Here is a 14,843-nt window from a genome sequence, read left to right as displayed (position 1 = left end):
TACTGCGGAACTCACAAGCCTTACAAATGATCCGTCTCAGTCTGTCTGATCTCCACTATATCCACACTCGCTGATGTGATGCATTTCAAATCAGAAAATCACCCCACAAAAATCAGAGATGATGAAAGCCTTCAGCGCTGCACAGTTGGCAGGGAGGATGGAGGAGAGGGGGGGGCTGCTGCCTCCCACTCCTTCTCTTGTTCAGTCTGTGGGGCCTCCGCTGGGTCTCTAGCCTTCGCCTTTTTCTCCTTCCCTTCCTGTATTCATGTGTGACTCTCTTACTCGCTCTGTTGCTTTTCCTCTCTCAACCTTTTCTCTCTTCCTCTCTCACCCACTCTTTATGCCTCCCCTATCCAGTTCTTGGCCTCTCCCAGGGGTTTAATTTATGGTTGTGGAGCTACAAAAGCATAGGGATGACAACCCACGCTCTCCTCTGCTTTGTTAGCTTGTTAGCTTGATAGCTTGCTGGCTGGCTCACTGACTGGCTGGGTGTGCAGAGTGGCTCTGGCTCTAAACAAAAATGGTTTTCTTCCCTCCCTTTTCCCAGCCTCTGTATGTTTCCCTTTCAGACATGTACAGGTGTTTGTCTGCCTCTTATTATGGCCGTATTAAATGTGGGCCCATTTTATGTTTGGCTGCTTAATACTGTCCATACAGATGCTTTCAAAGATAGATAGTGCTCATTGTGGTATATTTGTGCTCTGGAGAATAGATGTCCATAATAACTTTAGCAAATTGAACACTGTGCGTTTGAGATTTAAGACCTGTACTCAAAGCTGTTTATTTCCTGGAGTGGTTGAGGCGGGAATTCTGAAAGGTAGCACTTTAAATAATGCTTCAAGGCGTGTAGTTATTCGAAAGATAGACAGAGCAAAGATAGGCAGGAAGTGGATAAAAAAGTAATAATCCAAAATACGCATCCATATGGTGTATGGGTATATATCAGAGAAGCCAGCGGAAAAATGTACTCGACAACATGGGTCTAATTAGAGTAAAGGCAGTTCATGTTGGAGATGATGAGTAGTTCTCTTGAATACCTACGTTGAATGCACTTATTGTAAGTCGCTTTGGATAAAAGCGTCTGCTAAATGACTGTAATGTAATGTAAAGATGTAAAACAGAACATGGTACATACATGCACACAGTGACCCATGGTCGCTCCCTTGTGGAGAAATGTTCTGGAACAGCTATCCGGGTGAATGGTTAGGATGTGAACCGCCCACATTTGCATTTAGAGTATTACCGATTGGCTTAAAAATAACCTCTGCCCAGTTGATTCTAAGATGTAGGAAAGAGACTCATACTCCAACACTGAGCATGTGGAGAGGACAACCGACGGACATTGTAGCATGAGAAACGGTGAAATAACAATGGGACGGCTTTAGCTGATGTGTATCTGGAGCGAGAAACCTAACCTTGACTTGAATCTGAAGGTCTGGTGCAGCACATCTGTAATCTAATGCCCACCATGTGATTATACCTAATTACTGCCTTTCTTAGATCTATGTCTGTTTGGTGACCTAACAGGTGAAGCTCAAAGTGAATTAAGTCTTGATTGTCAAGCTACTGGATTAGTCCCCTTTACAAAACCATATACACTGTATGCTTCGCGATTAATCGCATTGTTAAGCGCAAAGTTCAATAATGGCTCATAATCTTGAGGTTTTTCTTGGCTGAACTACCCAGCCCTGGAGTCTCATGTGAAAGTGGAGCTGCCAAGTGACGGAAGCCACGGGTGGGTGTGTCCTTCTTCTCTTTGTCTCTCGCTTGATGAAAACAACACGGGCAAGGACACCCTGATGAAAATGAATTGGAGCTAGTGCAGGTCTCAGCAAAGCCTCGAGCCCAGGGCCTGGACTGATCAAGGGGACTCCCGCCTACGTTTGCTCAAACCGTCATGATTTCATGCAGTCAGTCCCACGTCCCACTGACAGATGTATTATGTAAACCATATGAGCCTCATTCATGAATGAGCACTTATTATGCATGACCTGAGAGAAATGGAGTGATCTGTCAAACACTGTGAGAGGAGGTCAACAGAAATAACATGTGACAGAACAGAACCGTGGTGAAAATACAAACAGGAGTATGTGTTGATTACAGCTGTTGGGAGGTTAGCAGCTTACTTGATGGATAATTCACTGTAAAATGTGCTTCTTTTTTTTTTAATCATTCAGCCAATTTCAGCCTGGTATCTCTCTTTTTCTAACCATTTGATTTATGTTTGATTCAAAGCAACAAACCTCTCCCCATTCGAGGAAATGCTGGAGAGATATTTTCCACGGTGGCCTTTTAGCTGCCTCGTTTTGAAAAACCCACACGTTACTGAAAAGCCCCGTACTTAAAGATTAAGATGAACTAGACAAGACGGGGGTTTCAACAATGCCCTCTGCTCGGGTTTGTTTGAAAGCCAGCGCGAGGATGGCAGTTTGAGACTGAATGATGGCGAGGAGCGAAATCTGAATTCAGGATGAGTGTCAGGTTAATATTCTCCTGCTCTCTGCCGCAACTATAATTCATTCTCCAATCGCGGCACGAAAAGAGACATGAAAGCCTTTTCCTTCCCTCTTCTCTGTTCTCATCAGTCGAAGCTTCGCACGCATCCTCTCGATTACCATCGTTCATCTTTTCTCTTTTGTTTCTCCCCCCGTGTCCCCATTCAATCCATTTTCATTTCCCCCTCAGTTCCCTTTACAGCCGCTTTCATTTCAACCCCATCTCTCAATCTTCCACAAGCCCAATTCTACACCTCGTCTCCGTCTTTTCACCAGCTCTCTGACAAGCTCTCTTCTCACTTCCTCCACCTGTCTGTCAGCTTTCTCCACTTTTCTTTCAACATCCCGTTCTTTATTTTCACTCCGACTGCTCCCTTCCCAGACTTTTTCCTCTTTTATTGGCACATTTCGTCTGTTTCTCTGCCTTTCTTTCGATGTGTCAGATGCACTCTCTGTCCCTCTTCCTCCCTCCATTCTCTCTACGGACCAATTAACTTCTCCAGCCTGACGTCTTTTGCAGCACCACACACTCGGGCCGACTGGACAGTTCAAGTGGTTCAAGGGCGAGACACAGACACACAAGATAGATTTAACAATGTGGCCTCGAAACCTATTGGAGTTTTTAAAGAGTGTTTGCAAATCCCCCTCTCCCTGTGAGCGCTTCGCTGACCCACCAAAGAACCTCATGCATGCACCCTGGCAAGGGACCTCATTTATAATGACGCGTTAGGACTCCGAGCTCATCCCAGGATCCCTTCCACAAAAACTGCTTGTTCTTTCAATTCAAAACAATGTAAACAAGCTGTGAGCGCTCTTTATTAGTGTACTGTGCAGTGGAATAATTGCCAAATGAAAAGGTCTGAGGCCCTAACACAGCAGAAATTGTTGAAAAAAAAAAAAAAAAAAAGATTCAAATTCTCTGGGCGTATTATACAACACAGCAGGGTACTGTCACATTTGCGTGCAGCTCATTTCTTTTGCAACACTGGCACTGACACTAAAAAACATCTGTGTGGCAGCCATGCACACAGTGTTAGGCTCCCAACATTCAAGAGACATTCAAGGCTTTAAAATAACAACCTTGAAAGAATAAATCCCTGCTCATCCACAGTGCGGTAGTGTGATCTTAGGAAGGAAACGATGGTAACTTGTAATAACAAGTAAACCACCTCAAGTGGAGATTCAGTAGTAGGTAATACAACAGTTCTGTTTGTTACAGCTTTATAACACAAAAGGTACCAAAAAAAACCAACAACAGTGTTTGTCTTTCTTATAAACTCGTGACAATGCAGAGAAAACTGTCGTAAAAGCTCCACAAAATAAAAGCACCTGATTGACAGTTCAAGCACCGAAGATCCGTCTGTTCCCGAGCGACTACCTGCTGAACACAGATGACAGACGATCTACCATCCAAAATGTCAAAATCAGCTCCCGTTAGCGAAGGAGAAGGCCGCGCGTCAATTAGCATTGCCAGATAAAACGAGGTGATTCAGAGACGCTCAATGCATCTTGATTGGGGAGCAGAAGGTGTATTGAAGATGTCACAATGTCAAACAAAAGAAGGGTTTGTCAGTTACAATGGCGCCATTAAGCACATTGAGGGGTGAGGCTGCAATTTGGTGAGATATGCGTTAGCCCTGTACTCCGCCACATTAGCTTCAAAATGGAGGTTAACGTTTTTGAGGTTAAAGTCCAGTTGAGGGCGTTCACACCAACATTAGCTGAAGGATCTAGTCATTGGGACGGTTCACAGGAACAGTATGTGTTCACGGTGAAACCAAACCACCTGGTAGGCCACAGTCCGTACAGTCAGTCAGCGAGCGAGCCTTGAATCGGCACACACTTAGTATCATCTCTGGTGAGGCTCTGCCAGCTCTGCACTGCAGCCATCTTTACTTCCTGCAGGTTTTGCAAGCATTTCCCCCCACTCAGTATGGTCTTCAGCAACACAACTCAGTAAAGCTGTTGGACTGAGATCAGGTGAGAACATTCAAGCTGGTTGCAATGTTGTCTTGAGTCAGCCTTCTGCTTCATTGTCCTAAAACTAAGGCGACCATGTAACTAAGGCTACGAGTCCTTTTCTGTTCATCCAACATGGCTGCAAAGACCCTCGAAATAACTGTTTTACTGCATCTGAATTGTAATAATAATATGTAGAATTGAAACTTGAAATGTTAGCCAATACTGGACCTCAGCCCCGAGCCCATTGGTTCATACTGAAGATGAAAATCTTTAAAAATGGGTCACTTATATAACGTTTGATAACAATAAAATCATTGGCTAAAAGAGCTGGGTACTGTAGTTTTCACCTACTCAACACTACCTCAAATTCACACCCCCACCCTCCCCACAACCCTCAAAAAACACATCCACTCAAAAAAGGACATAGTTGAGATTAATACACATTTGGTGACAGTGTTTAACATGATAAAGGAAGAGGTTCATCAGGCTTCACACACAACACTTAGGAGGATCAGTACAGTGTTGGTGTTGCTCTTTGCATGGGATTTGTTGACAATAAGACAAATAAAGAACATGGCCAGCCTAGTCCTTTCAGGATCAGAACTTTAACCTTGTAGTCAGTTTCATCCAGACTGGAGTTGAGCCAAAAACAAAACCCAAATATTGCTCTACCCTAACACTTTCTGACTAACAATGGCCAGAAATTACTTTAGAGCCCTCTGGAAATGCGATGCTGCCGGCCCAAAACAAAGAGACATCAGCAATGGTGTTTGTCCAATTCCCAATCCCAGTCCACTCGCACCTCCTCAAACATCCAAGCCTCGTACCCAACACCAGAAACATACTGTACAATATCATCGCATTTCGTGCAGACAGATTGTCTGCAACAATAACAAACAGCTACTAGAGATCTGGAAAATATCATCCGAAGGCTGGCAAACTTGTAATTTGAAAAGTCAGACTGTGAAGGAAACACCAAAGCTAATCTCTTCCAAATGCCTTGAGTCACGAATGAGCCAAATCTATATTTAGTTTTGAGAGTTTTAATTCCAGGCCCTGGTGTGATGTCACATCATCGATTTCCTCTGTCTGCTTCAAGAGGCACGAAACGCTCCCAGAGCTATTGTTTGTTTGTTTATTTACTTTGGCCTTTTTTTTTTTTTGCTTCATCATGATTGAAAAAAAGAAAAGATACATAGGGAGGGTGAAGGAGACTTGGAGGAAAAAGAGAAGCGCATGATATGGGCGCATCCTTGCGTGTGCGCGCACACACACACACACACACACACACACACACACACACACACACACACACACACACACACACACACACACACACACGCAAACCATCAGCCTAATTACTAGCGACAGGGAGGGAGCTACAGCCATGGCCACTTCCACTGTGGTGCACCGTTGGCAAAATGCCCTATTTATGCATTTTAAACACACAAGTACACGTGTGTGTGTGTGTGTGTGTGTGTGTGTGTGTGTGTGTGTGTGTTTCTACACATCTGCAGACAGATACAGGCGTGTAGATGCAAACATGTAGATGCAAACATGTTTCGAGAGACACAGAACGGGAGAACGAAATTACACGGTTGGTAGTGCTATCATTTACAGTGATTCAGATCCATGGACAGAACCACATGTGCGGTAATAGAGATAAAACATTTGCTCTCTCTCTCTCTCTCTCTTTTCCATGAACACACACACACACACACACACACACACACACACACACTGGAGAGATGCCAGAAGTCCCGGGGCACAGGCCCTCTGAATCCCTTAATTGGATGTGTGTTTTGACAGGCTAATCTCAAGAACAGGACACAGTCTGCCCACCAGAGTCTTTCTATTTTCACTTGAATACCACAGAAATGCATCTTTACTGACCGAAGTGACGTATTTCTTCAGTTTAATCATCTTCTGTCATATCTGTGTGTCTCTCTTAGTCACATATATATACATACAGGACTGCCATCACACATCAGAGGTCATCCGCAGTGTAACATCTCTGGAGCCATTAGGTTGTCAGCTGCTGTTACAGTCAAGCTACTATATTTATCCCTGGATTTGTACCTGTATTTTTTTTTTAACTTTATGTTTATTTATGGAATTAATTTAGCATTTCTAAGTTCATGCATTTCTTGCTTTTTTCAGGGCTAGGCAATAATTCAATATGATCATTTAAACTGTACTGAAATCAAATACATAAGTTGTAATTCAGAAAAGGGAGGCAGTAGTAAAGGCAAGCAGGGCAAACCTTCTGGTCCTCAGCACTGACGCTCACACACACACACACACACACACACACACACACACACACACACACACACACACACACACACACACACACACACACACACACTTTATTTCCTGGCAATAGCTTCACAGACCTCCAACTAGAGCACATCTGAGAGAAGTGATGTCCTTCCACTGCATTCAGCCGGTCACACAAAGAAGGTTCTACAGACAGCCTGCGCAGTGCCGGCACAGGTTGTACCAAACATCAAAGCTGCACCCAGCATGCAAACTAAAGCTTAACACTCTAAACGGGGCACTTTAACTGCACAATTATGCGTCAGCGTGCAGGATCCTCGTTTCTCTGACTTTTTCTTCATGTTTCCTGTCTTGTATCTACACCGGCCCTCTGAGAAATTACGGGACCATCGGTGTGTTTCTTGGGGGATTTTCTGGACATTCTGCATGTTCTCTTCTCTTGGTTTCACCTCGCTGTAGCTAACGCGAGCTGTTCCTCTTTATATTCTTCTGTTTGCAAGGTAAATTCCCAGAACAGCATAGGTCAAATCTTTCATTTACTGGCTTGAACAAACATGACACACAACAAAAATTGCTATAATTGATAAGAAAACAGAGCAAACGTGCACTTTAACTTGCTTTTTTTAGGGTAGTTACTCCGTAAGAAGGCATGCTGCTGCTGCTGCTGCTGCTGCTGCTGCTACACAGCTTATCACACTGTCATTGGTGTCATTATGGAATAACAATGAAGAGAAAGAAAGGGGGCAAGAGAAAGAGATGCTTTTTCTCACAAATTGCCGATCCTGCTTTCATGATATCAGAGGGGGGGTTTATTTATTTCACTTCCATTGTCAGAGACGGAGAAGACAGAAGAGAGCGAGAGCGGGAGATATACAGGCCCGACGGTGAGCAGAAGATGCACTCTATGCAGTGATTATATAAAAGTGTGGAGATTTGGACCTCTATGGATATGGATTTCTGCATCCCGCTCCTCGTTGCATTAATTCAAAAAGCTCTGCTCTGTTTACCGTGATTGCGGCGAAAAAATTTTCCCGCAATCACAGCCGCGGGTGTAACACAGTAATTATCAAAAGTCAATATTGAAAACATCATCATACAAATTGGTGTGTGCAAATCCAATGAACATAATTTAAAAAAATAAAAAAAAATGTGGTGGTCATGACAGTTTAGACAGCGGCCAAACTGTCATTTGTTCAACCTTTATTGGCATTACCAATCAATCTAATGCCAGACCATTTAGCAATCATACATGCCACAGGCAGTGCAGTAGACTTTCCATTTGCAGTGGCATGTAGCGGTCAGGTTGGTCATATAATGTTCATGACCGTGTAAATAAGTTTGGACATTTTTGAGCAGATGTTTGCGGATTTGTGTCCAACCGAAATGCAACTGTGCTACCGGCAAAATTGTCTTAGTTCCCCGGCCCTTTTGTCTCAGACTCCCATAGTCCTCTGTAGCACTATTGGAAAAATGGTCGCTAATGTCCCACCCAGAGGAAAATACTTGGGAGGACAACTCCAATCTCACAGCTGGTGGGAAAACAACACTTTTATCTGACTGAAATTGGTCAATTAGCTCCAAATAAAGTCAACCATTTCTCCGCTTCCTCCAGAGTCTATGGATAAAGAAGTGAAAAGAGAAGAAAAGACCTTGATTTTGCTCATTTAGGACATGTGATGATTTTTAATTACCCAATGGAAGGAGTCTTTTATTGAGCTACACGGCTTCACACTGTCACCTGTCCTCTCTAATTGCGCATCTTCGCTCCTGAGGGGAGTTGGAGGGGAATGCAATTACGGTGAGATCAATAGTCAAGAGTCGACGATGACACAGTAACGATTCATATATGCAGATTGATTCATTTCCAGGACATTGTTTAGTTTAATTTAATAGAAGTCTTACAAGCTCTGGAGGGGACATTTTCTCACATTCAGGGAAAAGGCTATAAAGACAATTACATGGGCAGGTTTAATTGTCTGGGAACTACATGGACTGATTAAAATGTTGGAGCCACGTTGGATACTTACAGACAAGTCGATTTTGATCATTTTGAAGCCTTTACAAACACTTACTAATGCTTGGAAAAAGCATTTTAGGTTGAAGAATACTGGAAGTAAAAAAGCAAGGGGAAGAACCCTCTGTGACTCTGTAATATTCAATTATATAACTATCTAATAGTTTTGTCTTCTTTATTCAGTATTGGGCTGATTTGAATTTTGACCTGATGATGATGCTAGATGAAAATACATCTGAGGGAAAATGCAACGCGCCTTTCAACATTCCTCGCTGTCCCACGGAGTTAAGGTGACGGAGTCGGGCCTTTGCCTCCGAAGGCCGCCGAGGATATTATGTAACAGTGTCTACCGGTGACTTTACGTGCAAATAATCTGCAGACATACATTCTGTGCGGCAGACAGTTGTGTCCCAGACGCTGCATCGCTACCGCTGAATGTTTGTCAGCTTTTACTGACACCGCCAGTGCTTATTTAGAGCAGACAACTACAGTAAAATGCCACACTCGCAAACAATGAAAATGGATGTGTCCTCCGAGTGGCTGAGTCATTTCACGATGACACTGGGATAGAAGGAAGGGGGGGGGGGTAAACAACATGTGACAGAAACAGAAAGAGACCAGTAGACCTGTCGAAGTGAAACAATGGGACTTGTCGGAGGTAGATGAACGTTGCCTTGCTTGGCTTCAGGTTTTTATGAAGTGCGTGCCCCAGAGATGGTGACACCATTGCCCGAAAGGAGATGGAACTTTAGGAAACGGCAGCGACCGGCCACAAAGTCACCGCAGAGAGCGGACCTCTGTGTCCCAGCGGAGGACTGGAAAGGGTCCGTTTGTCACAATGGGTTTTTCAGTCCAGGACCATTTCAGTCAAGCGTCCATTACTGAATTCGTGCAACATTAAACTGGCAGTAACCCAGCTGGTCATTTTCTCCATCTGAATGAGACATCAGAGAGAAAACCCTTTGAGGAAATGTACTCTGGAAAAGGTGCAGCATGATGAATGAAGCAATAATATTTGGCATGGACCAATGCTTAGGCAAAACAGGGAGCTTGATTTCATTAGAATTGTTCAACAGCACTAAACTGCCTCTGGTGGACTATTCTCTTTGTAAGATCCATTTAAAGAGCATTTCAAATGGATCAGGGAAACATTTAACAATAGTGTCCTCTGTTAACCATTAAAGACTTTTCTCCAAACAAGAGGAGTTTTGTGGAACAAAATATCTGTGGTTCTCTGCAAAAAGTGCATCGAATATTTAGAAGAGTTGAGAGAATTATTTCGAAGCTTACTATAAAAAAAAAAAAAAGCTTAAAGTTTCCGACGCATTTGCCCACCTCCACTGTTAGTGCAAGGTTGAGCAGTGTGCATCTGGATGGCGGCGTGGTACAAATACAGATTTATGCCAATACTAGGGGTGAAGTATGACTTTGGCAAGTGGGTTTTGAGGGCCCGCATGCGTCTGTTTGCACACATCCTTGTTATGCTGTCTCTGTCTTCTGCCAAGGCTAAATCACAGTGATCTCGCCGCCCTTGTCATGAGTGGAGAGCGAAAACCACTAGCTATCGACGGAGGCGCAGAGGATAGAGGCGGGAGCCAGGAGCTCCAGCGTCTTTATCCCTTCCCCCACCTCTTGAATGGAGGGCATTCGGGAGAGTGCAGTGTTTGGAACTCCAGCCGCATTTCCACAGAGCCGTTCAAGCCACCACCAATCAGAATAAGAGCTCGGTGAGAATAGAGATGCCCCGAACGCCTCAGATTGTCTCGTTCAGAATTCAATTTGACCGACTCTCTTAACGCAGGGGAAAGAAAAATTACTTATCAGGTCAACTTAAAGATCCACTCTTCAATTTCCATCCACATTATACAACAAAAATGAAAGCTTTCACATGTTACACTGCTCACAGTAAAGAGATGTTTTCCCAGCCAAAGTACAAAGACTTCACACTGCCAATGTAGGACACTCACTGTCTTTCATTCTGAATGTTTCTGCAGCTCTGATCTCTGTGGCTGTCAGCGCACTGTTTGTTTACTTCACTCTTATTTAATTCATTTCATATCTGCTGCTTCTACTCGTGCTCATTTTAAACTATTTTAACACACAGATTGCTGACAATGTTATCAAGAAATCTTGACTAAAGCGTTGACCTTGACTAAAGTGTTGAGTCATGGCCTGTCGTTACATTGTCCACATGTACTAACAATGTACCTGTATGGGTCCACAGGATATATAGATACATATTGTGAAAGCAGTGTGAGGCAAGGACTCTGTAAAGACTTTGTCCCTGGTGGGAAGCGGCTCTGTTTGTATGGGGGCTACCACCGAGGTGCTCTCACTGTTTTGTGTCTGTGCAGTTTGGCTGAAGTCAGACACAAGGTGTCTGAGGAGTTGTCTTGTCCATCTGAACTTTGGTCCACCGCCTTTAAAAATGCACAAGAATAATATTCACGTTGTAGTTCCGATTAACAGACTCTGACAGCTCTTCTTGCAAATGTTAGCACAGCTGCTCCAGAAAGTGACACTTCAATTTTTGTAGCTTACTCTGACAAAAAAGGCCATTATGATACAGACAGCTAATAATTCAGAGCAGAGCACTCTAGTAGAATGAATATGCTTTATTTTTTTGAACAATACACTGGTGACATGGAACTCTGTCACCAGGTGCAGGTAGAGGCACACGCTTCATCGTCACTCAACGTCTGGTCCGTGTCATGTCTCTCAGTTTCAAGTCTTATCCTGGGAATAATCATATTTCAGATATGATATGGAAGACAGACAACTTTTCTGACATATTATAATCACATAATAGAAGAAATATCGATACTATCTGACCCGTCGCCATGACTATTATAACAGTAAGGTGTCCAGCTGCTAGCGCGTGACTCAGTATAGCAGTTGTGAGTCTTGTGAGTCGTTCTGGGACATTAGTGACCATCTGCTTGCTTGTTCATGTCCCTGTACATATGACTCGTAGGCAGCAGTGTGACCAAATAAACTGCATGGGCCAAAGAATAAGTGGTATCCACAAGATTCCTTATCAGATTGTCCCCATATGTCCGCACTAAACACCTGATCCTGAGACGTGTTCTGCAGGCAGATTGAGCAGTGGGCTTGTTTAACAGTGATATTAGAAAGTAGACTACATGGCTTACATCAATTACACAAAATGTACTCATCCTCAACTGCTGCTGTTGGTTGCACTCTAGGCGACCGCCTACGGCCCCATATGGTAATCTCCAGAATTAATCCCCGCACCACCACTGCCCTACTGCGCACATTTCAGTAGATTGCAAACATATATTCACGCAACGCATTAAGATCTCAATTTTTTCTTTGGCCATCTACGTCTGCATAGCTAGAAAACGTTGGATGTGCACAGACAGGCGAAAACCTAAGGGCCGCGTTTGACGGTCTGATGTCTCGTTGGCCGTTGCGGACACTTGCCGTCCATTGTGGTTGCAATAGATGAAGCTTAACTCATGCGTTGGACTGGGAGCAGATGTGAGCCTGTGCAAAGCAAACACAGACAATCCGGTATGACCAGCAGGCCCGACAATGGGACAGAAAGTCCTTGTGTCTCGCTTTTCATTACTGCCAGATCCTACAGAATGCCAAACACTATGTGTGTATAGAGCACTATAAGATGGACTGACGGACAGAGACTGCAGAGATTTAACTGTATCTTGGTCGGGGTGCTGACCATGGAGGAAAGGGACTCCTAGATTGGTGCCAGACCAGGCTTGCTTCCATGTCTTCCAGGAAGTCACTTCACTCTTCACTGAGAATCCTGGCACAAACCTTGCAATTTCCCCCAAAGTATGCTCGATGAGTCCGGCAAACAGCCTTATGGCATTCCACAGTGGGAACTGGCAAGTTCCGGTGTCGGTGTTCATGCAGGCCTTACAAGGTGTGTTCACAGCACACCAGCTGGACTCTTCCAGTTTACAGAGATTTACTGGGAAGCAGAGAGGTAAACTCACATGTGTGGATAAAAGCACACAGCTGAAAGGGGGGGGGGGGGGGGTACTTTATCCTCAAAAACTGCCTTGCTCTTTGTAAACATCACTGCTCCTTTACCAGAGAAAGCCGTCACCTGGACTCAAATCAAAACACCGACGCCATTACTGTTGTCCTCCCCAATCCCCAGCAGCACATGTGGCTATCTTGGTTGTTCCTAGGGATCGCCTCTTTACTATAGCACTTGCCGATGCCATACACTTTTGTAGCCCAGCGCTATTATGAGCCGAGAGCTGAGTGAAAACACAGTCGAGTGTCAGAACCTATAATCGATACCAAAAAAAAAAAGGGTTCTGGGTTGTGGAATGCAGTGGCAACCTTGTGTTTGTGGATCTGCTGGCAAACATTGATGTTTGTGACACCACAAACCTTTGACAAAGAAATTCTGTCTGTGCTGTTTGTTTGGATCGAATGGGGGGGGGCGGGGGGGGGCGGCCAGGATGCCCTCTGAATGAGAAAACCCAGCTCTTGCGGGGCTTCAAAAAGCTCTTTATTTCTCCCTTTTTCAGAACCAAAATACGGGAACATATGAATTCTGAGATTAGGTCAATGCCAACCACCGCCATGCCACTATAACCGATGTTTCTCCTCACAGCGTGTGTGTCTCTGTGTGTGTGCATGGCTCTGGTTGCTATGGTTATGCCTTTCTCTGAATCAGTCTGCAGGCAGATAAATAATGCACACTAATGCTGGCGGGGTGACAGCACTGCAGCAAGCTGTTGCTCACCTCAGCTCCGCTCTGGAAACACTCACAGATACAGACATAAAAATGCGTATGTGCGCATGCGGAAACATGGATGCCTGGATACATGTTAACTTGCTTATAATACGATTAAAGCGTGCAACCAAAAGCACACGCAAGGTACGTTTTTCATATCATCGCTGGATTTAACTGAACAAAAGCTGTCATGCCTGTTCCAATAGAGTGAGATATCAAAGCTTGTTTTGACATGACCCTGTCTAATGAAGCAGGTGAATACACTTTGATGGACTGATGTCAATACCTTCCCTACTGTGGGGTGATCTCAATGGTCTCAATCAGCCTCTTCAGAGAATTGCTGAAAACGCCGAATGTGCGATTTGACGCCAAATGTCGAAGCAAACTGCATCAATGCAGCAGAGTCGTATCTCCATGCGTGTGGTCCAGGGTGAGTATAGGTACAGTCTGCTATTTCTTTGAGCCGTCTCGCACAAAGAGTCCACTGACAACGATGCTCATTTGCATGTTTTCGCTTTGGTCTACATTATTTGTTTTTGGCGCAAGTTGTCTTGATTTCACAGTCCCAAGGGAGAAATCTTTTTGGTGAAGAGGCAAATGTCCTCCTGGGTAAAGTATGAAATCACTGACAACTGACAAAGAGGTAGACGAGGCAAGTTTCACACAGCGTTGACACGGGAACATGGCGTTCTTTCATGCTGGGAAAGCAAAATCGTTGCAATGAAATAACTCAATTCAACATTGCTTGACAATGTCTATATATATACACATTTCACATTCTATACTGATATGTATTTCACAATTTATTTTTCTCACCTTTTGGTTTCCAGTTAACACTCAAGACCGAGCTGTTATTGGCTCCATCATGGAGCAAAGGAAATGCATGTGAAGGCCGGTGACAGGAGGACAATGCAGCACATTTGGGGCAGGTTTGGATTTCATGTATATCTTTCCTTTACCATCAAAGAGGCAGTTTATTTTTTCCATCTCCACGTGGAAACTGGTGGAGAGTGAACTACGAAGAAAAGGGTGCTGTATGTGGAATACTCTTTGACTTTCAAAATGTATTACTCACTCAATATCGGGTTAAAAGAGCTCCTTTTACAGACGTGATAACAAAGAGCTGATAGATGTGTTATGGAGAATAAAGTACAAGGAACAGATGACAATGGGAGACAAAAGAGAAACGGGGAGATGGAGAGTTCTTTATGTTCTTTACTGAATGCCTGGATGAGCCATTGTTCATGAATCTGTCTGGATATATTGAGAAAGAAACATTGTATTTCTACTGCATTAAGATACGGAGTGCTATTTTTACCGTGTATTTGTTCATGTCAGAGTCTAGACTCACATGTTA

Source organism: Cebidichthys violaceus, unplaced genomic scaffold (genome assembly GCF_023349555.1).
Source record: "Cebidichthys violaceus isolate CVI_PGR_0920_01 unplaced genomic scaffold, fCebVio1.0.p SCAF_24, whole genome shotgun sequence".
In the NCBI taxonomy this organism is placed as follows: domain Eukaryota; kingdom Metazoa; phylum Chordata; class Actinopteri; order Perciformes; family Stichaeidae; genus Cebidichthys; species Cebidichthys violaceus.
Note: the sequence above shows the minus strand (reverse complement) of the source record.